The sequence below is a fragment of the Sus scrofa genome, chromosome 4 (assembly GCF_054392235.1).
Source record: "Sus scrofa isolate SSC_HxYL_T2T_F1_AM1 chromosome 4, Sscrofa_HxYL_maternal_Yorkshire_Landrace_v2.0, whole genome shotgun sequence".
NCBI classification, from domain to species: domain Eukaryota; kingdom Metazoa; phylum Chordata; class Mammalia; order Artiodactyla; family Suidae; genus Sus; species Sus scrofa.
In genome coordinates, this window is record NC_139386.1 from 14,871,213 (window position 1) to 14,884,365 (window position 13,153).

The following is a 13,153-nucleotide window of genomic DNA, read 5'->3' on the forward strand; positions in this document are numbered from 1 at the left end:
GGTCACAGCAGCATTATTTACAATTGCTAAGATGTGGGAGCAACCTAGGTGTCCATCAACACATGAATGTATAAAGAAGTTATATATCGTATATATACAAACAGACATATATGTATATAATGGAATACTACCCAGCCCTTAAAAAAAGAAAGAAATTTTGGCACTTGAAGCAACATGGATGGACTTGATAGGCATTATGCTACGTGAAATAAGCAAGATAGAGAAAGACAAATACTGTATAAAATCATTTCCGTGTGAATCTAAAAAATACAACAAACTAGTGAATATCACAAAAAAAGCAGACTCACAGATATAGAGAACAAACTAGTTTTTTTTTCCTTGTTTGTTTTTGCTTTTCTAGGGCCGCTTCCGGTGGCATATGGACGTTCCCAGGCTAGGGGTCTAATTGGAGCTGTAGCCACCAGCCTACGCCAGAGCCACAGCAACGCCGGATCCCAGCCGTGTCTGCGATGCCACCACAGCTCACGGCAACGCCGGATCCTCAACCCACTGAGCAAGGCCAGGGATTAAACCCGCAACCTCATGGTTCCTAGTTGGATTCGTTAACCACTGAGCCACGACGGGAACTCCACTAGTGGTTACCAGTGGGGAGAGAGAAGGGGGAGGGATAATATATGAGTAAAGGATTGAGAGGTACACACTATTAGTTATGAGTTACAAGGGGAGTTCCTGTCGTGGCGCAGTGGTTAATGAATCTGACTAGGAACCATGAGGTTGCGGGTTCGATCCCTGGCCTTGCTCAGTGGGTTAAGAATCCGGCGTTGCCGTGAGATGTGGTGTAGTTCACAGACGCAACTCGGATCCCGTGTTGCTGTGGCTCTGGTGTAGGCTGGTGGCTACAGCTCTGATTAGACCCCCAGCCTGGAAACCTCCATATGCCATGGGTGTGACCCCAGAAAAGGCAAAAAGACCGAAAAAAAAAAAGTTACAAGGATGTATTGTACAACACGGGGAATATGACTAATACTTTGTAATAACTATAAATGGAGTATAACCTTTAAAAATTGTGAATCACTAAATATACAATAGTACCTCTGTAACATATATTGCATAGCAACTATACTTCAATAAAAACAAAACCAAAACCAAAATAAATACATGTATGAAGAAAACAACCATCTTTCTCCTGCACCATCCTTTACTCCAGTCCCTGGTACCAAGGCTTGGTATGTGTCTTTCCACATCTCCCTCCTTGTTCATCCATTTAAAAGTGTGGACTCACACAGGCAGGGTTTTTGCTTGGAGGATATCACAGTATTTTTTCTGGACAATTACATATCCATTATACCTATATATCAGTAAATACGGATGTAAAATTTCCCCCCAATGTCCTACTTTCCATAAAAACACATACAGAATATTGAACAATTGAGATCAAATCAAGCATGGAGTATACTTTTTAGCCAGATTTTACTTTCTCTTTTGTAATTTGCATCTCTCTTACTCCTGCGTCACCACTCCCTCCTACACGTACATATAGAAAATCCAGGTTAACAATGAAGGTGATTCCATCTATACTCTTCTCTATTTTCAACTAAACCATATATGAATATGTAAATAATATACATACACACATAGCTTTTCATCATTGTCTATTTTATAGAAATGAGATGAATTATACACATTTCTTTACATATGGCTTTCCTTGGGAATATCTCATGGAAATCCCTCCAAGTCAACTGATATGACTCATTTATTTCTTTAAGTGGCTGCATAATGTGTTCAGCTTTGCCAAAATTTATCCAACCATTCCCATAGCGATGGCCCGTTTGTTTCTATTTTTTGGCACTTGTAAACAACTAATTGTAATAAGCTGCTGCGCAGAATTTTCTTGTTCATTGGAGTTTACATATAACTGCTTCTCTAAGTTGAAATTAATTTCTATATAAAAAGACCTAAAAACCTCAGTGATCCAAGAAAGGTTATATAATCTGACAGTGCTGTCAACAGAACATAACTTATGTGAAAGACTTGCTTATAACAACAACCCCCCTCCCAGTACTTTTGCTGAAATAAAGGCAAGACTAATAAATGGTAGAGACTAGACACATAAGAATTTATGAATTATATATACGTCTTTAGGTTATTGTGTATCTCAACGCCATCAGCTCCTCAACAAAGTACTTAAACATTTGCAATATTTATTAGACTTAGACATTTTTGATATTTTTGCCTACTTTTGGTCACACAGGACATATCACTTGTCATGCATCTTTTGATTTTTCATTGTAAAGATGTATTTGCCAAGGTAGGAGCAGAGAACATTTTAATTAACAGTTTGTGAGTTAGGCTGTTTGGTGACTTTAATTATGTGGACATATGGCAGGTGGGCCTCAACTTGTCCTCCTGCCCAGTCCCTGCAAACGTGCCTGGGAGGGACAGATCCACTCTGAGCTCAGACTCCATTCATTGTTAGTTTGTCCCTTCCTCACTCACTCAACATGCGTTTGCTTAACATTTTCTATGAGCCGGGCGTTGTACAACTTCATTCATCCCGAAGACATCTACTGAGCGTCATCACGTGGTGAGGACTCAGGGCTCCGCTGGTACTGAGGATAATCCGATCGATAACGATCCAGGTGTAACTGGAAAGAGGCATAAAAAGAGAAAAACAAGGAAATAATCCAAACGCGGCGGTAAGTGTTCATCAAAGTGCACATCAAGTGCATGAGGCACACAGAGGAGAGGATGCTTCAGTCTGGGGACACCAGGGGACCACTTCACAGGGGAGGAAGTGACATAATGGGTGGATTCAGCTGAGGGCTGGCACTGGGTCCCAAATAAAAATATGTATAACGTAATATGTATTGATATTCATTTATAACATATCATTTATACGTAATATATATCTATACTATAATGTATAATGAAATATGTAGTTAAAATTATGATCTAATACTATATAGATGTTTCTATCTAAGACAGTATATATGATTAATACGTGTATATATATATATAAATATTGGGGCCATAGAAAAAAATGTAAGTAGAAAATTAAGCCTAACACGGGAGAGCATTTCCTCTTAGGGTCTTCCCACTCCATTAAACATGGAGACCTGAGGAGAAGAGCAGGGATTTGTGAGGGTAAAGGAAGGACAGGGCCGAGGAAACCAACAGATTGAAGATGGGGACAGCCGTTCTCGGTATTGATTGTTGTAGGAGCTGGAATCTCTTGAGTAAGAAGCAAAGTTCTGCCCATGCTGGCAAAATGCAGATGAAGACTTAGCAGTTAGCTGGTGAACTTGGCTTTCCTGGCTTATTCCAGCTACTGAGATGATTCACCCCAAAGCCAAACTCAAGAGCAGGTACATGAGACCAATGCGTCACGTTTCCGCTTCAGCCTCCAGCTGTGCTAGCTGAAGTTTTCCAAGCTCCATCCGACCACCCAGACTGTTTTGTTTTGGTTTGGGTTGGTTTTATTTTATTTATTTATTTATTTATTTATTTATTTATTTTTTGTCCTTTTAGGCCCGCACCCAGAAGTTCCTAGGCTAGGGGTCGAATCTGAGCTATACCTGCCGGCCTAAGTCACAGCAACAGCAAAGGCAGATTTGAGCAGTGTCTGTGACCTATACCACAGCTCAGGGCAACACCAGACCCTTAACCCACTGAGCGAGGCCAGGGATGGAACCCGCATCCTCATGGATGCTAGTTGAACCAGGATAGGAACTCCTAGGTTGTCTTAAGTCTTTTTTTGTTTTGTTTTGTTTTTTGCGGAGTTTTTTTTGGCCACACCTGTGTCATGTGAAAGTTCCTGCAGTGACAATGTTGGATCCTTAGCCCCCTGAGTCACATGGAAACTCCTAGGCTGTTGATATGCTGCCAGTACGTGCACGACAGGGCCTTTGCCCAAAGGTGTTTATCTGACCCCGTTACCTCAATCCAGATTATTCTCCGAAGCTGTCATTGCCTACAGCACCTACCTCTCACACTCTCATTGTTCAACGATCTCACCTGCCCAAGATGGCAGCCAAGATGACCAGGGAAACGCCTGCTTTGCGAACTCTCACAAAACGAGGGCAGCAGAGAAGCTTCCAACTGCAGCCAGCAGCAGCTCCAGTATACCTTACCCCCACTCAGCACCTCTGCATTAAGGGGCGTCCCTCTTTCCCAATGGGCTGCAGCTGACACTGTCGGCTTGGGTCCTGTGTCTACGCCTAAGCCAATCAGCGTTGTGGGGGGTGGAGGTGGAATACTCTGATTGGCTAAACCAGGGTTACATGTTCCCTCCCCGCTCCCCCAGAAACCAAATCTAGGGCCAGCTCCTAAAAATTCCCGGACTTGGAGTCTCTTGGGTAGGGAGGCTTCAAAATCAATGGAGGGACTGTTACCACTGGAAGCAGAAATGGATTGGGGGCAGATAAAGTACTGCCCCAGATTTCCAGGGAGAACAAGATACTCAGTTTCCTTGTATTTGACTAATAAGGAAGAGCAATTCCAGTGGCAAATGAAGAGACTTTAAAGCTTTTCTTTCCTGTGAAGCCAATCTCATTAGCTCAGTTCCTGCTTTGAGTTCCGTCCTCTGCCATTGGGCTCCGTGGGACCATCAAACTCGGGGCTGTGACACTGAATCTGCTCTTGTGCTGCCGAACGCTGGCTGCTTCGTTTTCTTCCCAAGTTCTGTGATTTTCGCTGCTTTTGTTACAGTGCAGCCAGCCCCCTGCCACCTCGCAGAAAAAGAGATTCCGAACACAGCCTCCATCTCATCTTCTCTCCCAAGCATAACTGCTTACTTCCTGCAAAGACTTCTGCCCCTGCCCTTGGCTACGCCTAAAGTCTCGGTTTTTAATTGGGGCATTTATAAGATTTTCTGTGATTTGAGCACAACCTCTCTACCTTTTTCAATATAGCTCTTTCTGCATTAACCACAGCCTCGTGGCCCTGAAGCACCTTCCATTCCCTCCACAACCCTGAAGTTTTCTCCTTCCTTAGCTTTGCAGATTCTATTCAGCTCCTGGCCTGCCTTCCCTTCCCTGCCACTTACTGGAGGAATCCTACCGACCCTAGAGGACCTTTGTCTTTTTTTGCTGTCTGGTTTCCAGCATCACTTCCTTCCTGGGAGAATGCCGATCCGCCAAGGGAATTCTCCAGGTCTAAGGTCTTAATGGAAAGGAAGGACCAACACCGCCTAGTACCCAAGTCAGAGGTCCTAAAGCCTTCTACCCCCACCTTGGCTTGGCCATCGGGTGATCCCGGGACTTTGCTCAGAGGGTCATACACCCTGTCCTGGGACTTTGGTCTTGAGAGAGTGATAAAAGGACCTTCTCCACAGCATTGAAGCCAAACTAGCCCATTCCCTCCAGGTGATCTCTGCTGGGGGTCATATGCTTCATCTTCCACAGCTCCTTTGATTCTGCTTGTTTTACCAGATCTGGTCATTTCAGCTTCCTGACAATTCTGTAAGCCCCTGATCTCCTTCCCACAGGACCTCCGTCCCTCAGCCCCTTCCCTGTTTGAGCTATAGCTAGAGCAGCTTTCTGCTGCTTGCACCCAAGAACTTCGACATCCTCCCTTAAGGCCCCGCTTAGGAGGGCCCACTGTGGTGGATCGGGTTAAGAATGCGACGGCAGTGGCTTGGGTTCAATCCCTGACCTGGTGCAGTGGGTGAATCCAGCGTTGCCGCAGCTGTGCCATAGGCGGGCAGCTGCAGCTCAGATTCAATCCCTGACCTGGGAACTTCCACATGCCCAGTTTTGACCTTAATCTCCCACACAAAGCTTTCCTTCAAGATATCCCCTCTTCGGAGTTCCCGCCTTGGCATGGCAGAAACAAATCTGACTAGGAGCCATGAGGTCGCAGGTTCGACCCCTGGCCTTGCTCAGTGGGTTGAGGATTCGGTGTTGCCATGAGCTGTGGTGTAGGTTGCAGACGCGGCTCGGATCCCGCATTGCTGTGGCTCTGGCGTAGGCCAGTGGCTACAGCTCCGATTGGACCCCTAGCCTGGGAACCTCCATATGCCGCAGGAGCAGCCCAAAGAAATAGCAAAAAGACAACAACAACAACAACAAAAAAGATAGCCCCTCTTCTACATTCCCATGAATTCTCTAATATAAAAGCAACTCCTTGAAATCGGCTCTGATTTTGAGTAATGCACTTACAACTCTGTCCCCACACCAATCTGGGAGCTCCTTCAGGACAGGGACTATGTCTTAGGTGGCTCTGTAACTCCAAACCTAACTCAGTACCTGACACATAGTAGGTGTGTCATAATTGCACATTGCATGAGTAAATATGATTTTAGTTTAAATTAGGCTAATTATCTCTTTCAGGACATTGTGTTGCTGCAGATATTTTTCTCCTATTTCTATTTATTTAAGAAGGAACAGAGGATGACAAGGGAAATGAAAATTGATTATTATGATAGCTCTCATTTTGACCAATCGCCTTCATTTTATTCTCCTTCGCCCTTTCTCCAGAGTGTTAGGAAGTCAATCAGAGACTTCTGTTTCCTTTCCTTTCTCCTGGTGCTGCCAGCCAGGCCACGGAGACGATGATGAGAACCGTCGAGTTTATGTACCTTTTACTATCAACCAAGCCCTGGGCCAGCTGCTTTACATGCAGTGTCAGGTCCAGGACACTAGGTATAATTACAGCCAAACTAAGATTCAGAAAACTCAAGTGACTTTCCTAAAGTCACAGAACTGGCAAGAGATGGAGCTGCTATGACTCAATGTGTTTTTATCCCTCTCTTATCTCCTTATGGGTGATTCTAGCAAGTCACAAAATGTCTAAAAAGTTTGGATGAAATGGCAGGAAAAGCAGGAGGCTGAATATTCCTCAAAAGAAAATAACCTCCTCTTGGATGGATGAGAATTATCTGCATTTGTGTGTGTGTGTGTGTGTGTGTGTGTGTGTGTGTGTGTGTGTGCAGGCGCGCTCAAGTTTTTTGTTTTTGTTTTTTTGTCTTTTTGCCTTTTCTAGGGCTGCTCCCATGGCATATGGAGGTTCCCAGGCTAGGGGTCTACTCGGAACTGTAGCCGCTGGCCTACATCACAGCCACAGCAACACGGGATCCAAGCTGTGTCTGTGACCAACACCACAGCTCAGGGCAACGCCGGATCCTTAACCCACTGAGCAAGGCCAGGAATCGAACCTGCAACCTCATGGTTCCTAGTCAGATTCATTAACCACTGTGCCACAATGGGAACTCCTAGAGTTAAGTTTTTTATGGAAGCATCTCACCAAGACTATCTTAAAGGGTTTATTCATTATGGGACCTTCTACTTCACTAAACTTCATTTCACTTGAGCCCATGTATATTTCACATCTCCAGTGTTTAAAAAACACCTGGAAAGGATCTGGCGTGAGAATGCCATGGATACAAAGATGAACATACCAAATTCCAGTCCTTACAAAACTGCCTGCTTGTAAGGGACCAAGGCTATTAAATACTTCACTCGAAACCAAAGGAATCCTCAAGGGACCAGCGAAGTGCTCCGGAAGTGCAATGCAAGGATGAGAGCAATTCCCAACACATGCCAGGGTGACTTCACAGGGCAGGAGGCTTAAAGCATCCGAAGGAGAGGAGCAAGGTAGGGTGGTTAAGAGGGCGGACTCTGGAGCCATCGGACTGCCTCCAACACGTACTAGATCTAGAATCTCGAGCAAGTTTTCTGTGCCTCTGTTTCGTCATCTATAAAATGGGATAATAATAATAACGGTATCTGCATCATTAAGTTCCCGTGAGGAGTCAACATCTGTCAAGTCTTGGAAGAGCAACCTGACACTGAGTGATCCCTCTGTGACTGAGAAGTTAAGGGGTAGGATGAATAGGTCTCCTGAGGAGAGCCCAGGATGGTGAGCCAGCCACAAAACCGTACACAGATCCCTGGAGGAAGAGAACTAAGCAGGGCTTTCGTGACATGAGAGAAGCCATTTTGGCCTGGAGCTGAACTAAACCACCCCCAGAATGGGAACCCTCCCCCACACTCACAATGTAGAGGACTTTTTCAGGCAGTAGCCCCAGATTTGGAGCCCGAGATGATGGCAGACATATCAGAATCCAGCTTTCTGAGCTGGGGCATAAATAGGAATAGACTGTAGGACAGAACTTGAGTGTTTCTAAAAGGAAAAACCCAGAGAAAATTATCTTAACGTGAATTTTTTTTTTTTTTTTTGTCTTTTTGCCATTTCTTGGGCCGCTCCCATGGCATGCGGAGGTTCCCAGGCTAGGGGTCAAATCAGAGCTGAAGCCACCAGCCTACACCAGAGCCACAGCAATGCAGGATCCCAGCCGCATTTGCAACCTACACCATAGCTCACGGCAACGCCAGATCCTTAACCCACTGAGTGATGCCAGGGATTGAACCCGCAACCTCATGGTTCCTGGTCAATTCGTTAACCACTGAGCCACGATGGGAACTCCTTGACGTGAATTTTTTTAATTTTTACTTTTTTGCTTTTTAGGGCCACACTCTTGGCACACGGAGGTTCCCAGGCTAGGGGTCGAATTGGAGCTACAGCTGCTAGGCTACACCACAGCCACGGCAACGTGGATCCGAGCCGCGTCTGCGACCTGCACCACAGCTCACATGGCAACGTCGGATCCTTGACCCGCTGAGCGAGGCCAGGGATGGAACCGGAAACCTCATGGTTGCTAGTTGGATTCATTTCCACTGAGCCACGATGGTAACTCCCTTGACATGAATTTTTAAATACGCTTCTAGAAGGGGCACGAGGAAGGTCTGTCCTATGTGAGGCAGCCGGCACGTGTCTGAGGCAGCCCTTAAAGGAAAAGATTGGCACCCAAACAGGGCTTGGAGTCAGGAACCCTAAATCACGACTCGGTTCTTGCTGTGGTCGCTCAATGAGTCACTGACAACCTCTGGATCCTGAGCACCTCCACCCTCAAGGTGTGAGCAAAAGCATCTTTCTCTGCTAGGAAGTTGATGACATACAAGACTCAGCAGGGAAGAGGCCGCTGTGTGCATGCTGGATATTAACAGCACGTGTGACTATTCCCACAGCCCCTCCCACCACCACACACAATTCCCCCAGCCACGATCAATCCCTTTTGAAAGCTCTGGACATATATCACTCCATTCGCCCCTTTCCCAAGAGGACGCAGTTGATTAATTCTGAATTTCCCAACTGCCCTGAGACCACTGAAACTTGTAAATGGCGGTTCTGGGATTCTAATCGGTTCAAGGTCATCAGGCCTGGCACACCTAGGAGCCACAAACCCACAGAACAGGTTCACCTAGTCCCAGACACCCTGAAGGATCCTGAGAGGCGCCCTGAGGACAGGCAGAATTTATTGCTCTGATTACAGGTGTGACAAGGAAGGGCTGCTTTTTCTCACTTGGGAAACGTTCACTTTTAAAAAGTTGAAAATAAATAAAACAGAAAATCGAACAAGGTATCTACATCCATTGTTGAAACATTAGAAAATATAGGCTAAAAAGAAAATACCATTATCTATAGTCCCACCACCTATGAGTGTTAAGCTATGTGACACACATAATTAACATACTTATCTTTTGCTAACTTGTACACACACACACACATACACACACTCGTATGTAGGCTGCACCCACGGCATACTAAAGTTCCCAGGCCAGGGATAGAACCTGTACCACAGCAGTGACTTGAGCCATAGCAGTGACAATGCCAGGTCCTTAACCCACTGAGCCATTAGGAAGCTCTTATAGTCATAACATTCTTTTTTTTTTTGTCTTTTTGCCATTTCTTGGGCTGCTCCCACAGCATATGGAGGTTCCCAGGCTAGGGGTCAAATGGGAGCTGTAGTCGCCGGCCTACGCCAGAGCCATAGCAACGCAGGATCTGAGCTGTGTCTGCGACCTACACCACAGCTTACGACACACCGGATCCTTAACCCACTGAGCAAGGCCAGGGATCGAACCCGAAACCTCATGGTTCCTAGTGGGATTCATTAACCACTGAGCCATGACAGGAACTCCATAAAATTCTTACAAAATGGAATCTCACTGATTCTCATTCTTACTGTATCTTATTATTCTTGAAGTTAGTTTTTTTCAGTTAGAGTTTTTAATAAGCATCACTCTGCATCCCAGTGTTGCTTTATATCATCATTTTTGATGGCAGACTAGGATACGTTAGTGTAAGGTAGGGAGAGAAGGAATGAGCAGACAGAAACAATTAAAGTCCACCACAGGGTGGGCCCTTGTGGGCCGGCTTCCCCTTCCGTGGCCCCGCCCAGCTTTGTTCCAAAGGCACACCGCCTGTGGCTACTACTGTCCTTGGAACTCACCAGCTTCATCCACTGCCCCTGGCTAAGAGCTAATCAGGTCCAGGCAGGGTTCCAAAGCAACCAGAAGAGAGGTGAGGGGGAAAGGGTGTTATTTTAACCCGAAAGATCCATGGGAAAGGAGGCATGTAGTAAAATAGTACTGGCCAATATCTTATAAATGCCAGACCCTGTGTTGGTGAAGCCTCGGGGTCCATGGCTCTGGACAAGAACCTGATCTCTAGGAATCCAGGGTTTTTCTTCTAGGAAATGACAAGGTAACGCCTATCCTTAGGGTTGCTGTGCACAGCAAAGAGGTATGCACACCAAATGCTTCACTCAGTGCGGTAAGGAGCCACTGCTTTGCCATCCTTGTTGCAGTTACGCTCTGACATGCAGCGGTGATCTGCCATCTCTGCCTGCCCCCCACATCGTGCCAGCTGGTCCATCCCAATGGGCAGAGTGGCAGGGGCACCGTGGGACCCTCCTCCCCAGCACAGAGCAGATTCTTCCTCCCAGCCTCTGAGGAAACCACCCCCACTGACACCTTGACCTTGGACTTCCAGCCTCCAGAACTGTGAGATAAGCAATTTCTCTTGTTTATGTCACCCAACTGTAGTACTTTATAAAGGCAGCCCCAGCAAACAGAGATGGTGGGGCGCTGTGAGAGAGGACAGACCTCTGCCTCTTGCCTCTTACAAAATGGAATCTCATTGATTCTCATTCTTACTGATATCTTATTATTCTCAAAATTGTTTTATCTTACCTTTTTTTAGGGCCACACTTGTGGCATATGGAAGTTCCCAGGCTAGGGGTTGAATTGGAGCTGTAGCCTCCAGCCTATACAGAGCCACAGCAATTCAGGATCTGAGCTGCATCTGTAACCTACACCACAGCTCACAGCAACACCAGATCCTTAACCCACTGAGAAAGGCCAGGGATCAGACTTTCATCCTCACTGATACTAGTTGGGTTCTTAACTCACTGAGCCACAATGGAAACTCCTGAAAGTTGTTTTTTGTTTTTGTTTTTTTTTTTCTTTTTAGGGCTTTTCCTGTGGCATACGGAGGTTCCCACGTTAGGGGTCAAATCAGAGCTGTAACAACTGTTGGGCTACACTGAAGCCATAGCAACACCAGATCCAAGCCACATCTGCAACCTACACCACAGCTCATGGCAACGCCAGATCCTTAACTCACTGAGCGAGGCCAGGGATTGAACCTGCGTCCTCAGGGATGCTAGTCAAATTTATTTCCGCTAGCCATGACAGGAACTCCCTTAAATAAAAAATTTTAATAATTATCTCTCTGTGTTCCAATATTGCTTTATATCATCATTTCTGGTGGCAGACTAGTATTTCACTGTAAAATCTAATAGCAGGAATTCCCCGGTGGCCTAGTGGGTAAGGATCTGGCATTGTCGCTGCTGCGGCTCAGGCCACTGCAGTGGCACAGGTTTGATCCCTGGCTCAGGAACTCCTGCCCACCATGAGCGCAGCCAAAAAAAAAAATTTAACAGCCAGAACTCTGAGGGAGACAGAAGCCCAACTCAAACTGACTTAAGCACCTTGGAAGAAACTGTTTGCCCGTATAACTGAAAGTCCAGAGGCAGATTTAAAACATTACCAGACACGAGGACTCGGATCTCAGGCTCCCTCCAGCCCTCTCTTCCATGTTCCTCTGTGTCAGCTGCTCTCAAGGGGGCTTTGCTGCATATTTAGTCCTACCAGCCCCACATCCAGGGGAGGAACCCTCTGTCCCAACTCTTCCAACAGAAGGTCCCTGAAAAGACTCTCATTGACCCAGCTTAGCTCTGTGCCCATTCCTGAATTGGTCGCTATTCACTATTGTCGGGGGTTGGAATGCTCCTTCCGTGGGTTTTTTTTTTTTTTTTCTTTTTAGGGTCCCACCTGCAGCACACGGAAGTTCCCAGGCTAGGGGTCAAATCGGAACTACAGCTGCCGGCCACAGCCCCAACAATGCCAGATCTGAGCCACATCTGTGACCTACACCACAGCTCGTGGCAATGCTGGATCCTTAACCCAATGAGCAAGGCCAGAGATCGAACCCAAGTCCTCATGGATCCTAGTCCAATTGGTAACCACTGAGCCACAATGGGAACTCCCTGGAATGCTCCGTCTGGACAAGACTGGATTCACGTGGCTTCTCATGGAGTTGGGTTAGGAATTAGACACTTCCAGGGCCAGAAAAGAGCTGTTTCTCAGGTGAAGTTGGGGTGTCATCAATGCCAGTAAGAAAAAGAACAATCGAGAGGCTGACCAAAACATGCAATGTTTACTACATAGTCATCCCCCCTAACTGAGAGTTCCATATAGGTCGGTCCAGCATGTGCTCGACACTTTACAGTGCCTCATATAGTCCTCAAAACAATTCTATTGGATTGAAGTCATTGTTGTCATCTCTGTTTCATTGGGATCTGAAGCTCAGCAAGGTTACAGTTATTCCAAGGTCACGGATGGGTCAAAATCAAGGAATGGACCGTCTGGGTGATGACCTGGGAAGTTGGCCTCTAAGAGATACGGCTATTCCAAGAGCTAGTAGCGGGCAGGAGTGGGGTAAAAATCTGGGTTGTCTGACCCCAGAGTCAACTTTTGCAAGTGCTGTTATTTTCAGCAGACCATGGTTTATTTATCCATGGCTGATGACCCTGAAGAGCCGTTGACACTGGATACCAGACAGAGTGAATTGGAAAGATCGGAAGTGGTGATCAGGGAGAGGGATGGATAAAATGAAGACTATAGTTGGGTTGCAGATACTGATGATGACAAGGTCTAGGGTATGACCATGGCGGTGGGTAGCTGAGACCTAAGGTCCTTGGAGATCAAGAAACCGAGAGGCTAGGGCATTGGAAGCATTACCTATGTGGGCACTGAAATCACCCTAAGTTAGGTTAGGAGTAATGATG

At 46.1% G+C, this 13,153-nt stretch overlaps 1 long non-coding RNA gene across 1 annotated transcript in view; it reads right to left on the minus strand.

Annotated features, from left to right (window-relative positions):
• Nucleotides 1-1,412: 1,412 nt before the first annotated feature.
• LOC106509966 (uncharacterized) overlaps nucleotides 1,413-13,153 on the minus strand; it is a 37,818-nt gene continuing 26,077 nt past the window's right edge. Inside the window, exon 3 of the long non-coding RNA XR_001308019.3 lies at nucleotides 1,413-2,606. This is a non-coding gene — a long non-coding RNA (uncharacterized LOC106509966). The remainder of the gene's footprint in view (nucleotides 2,607-13,153) is intronic.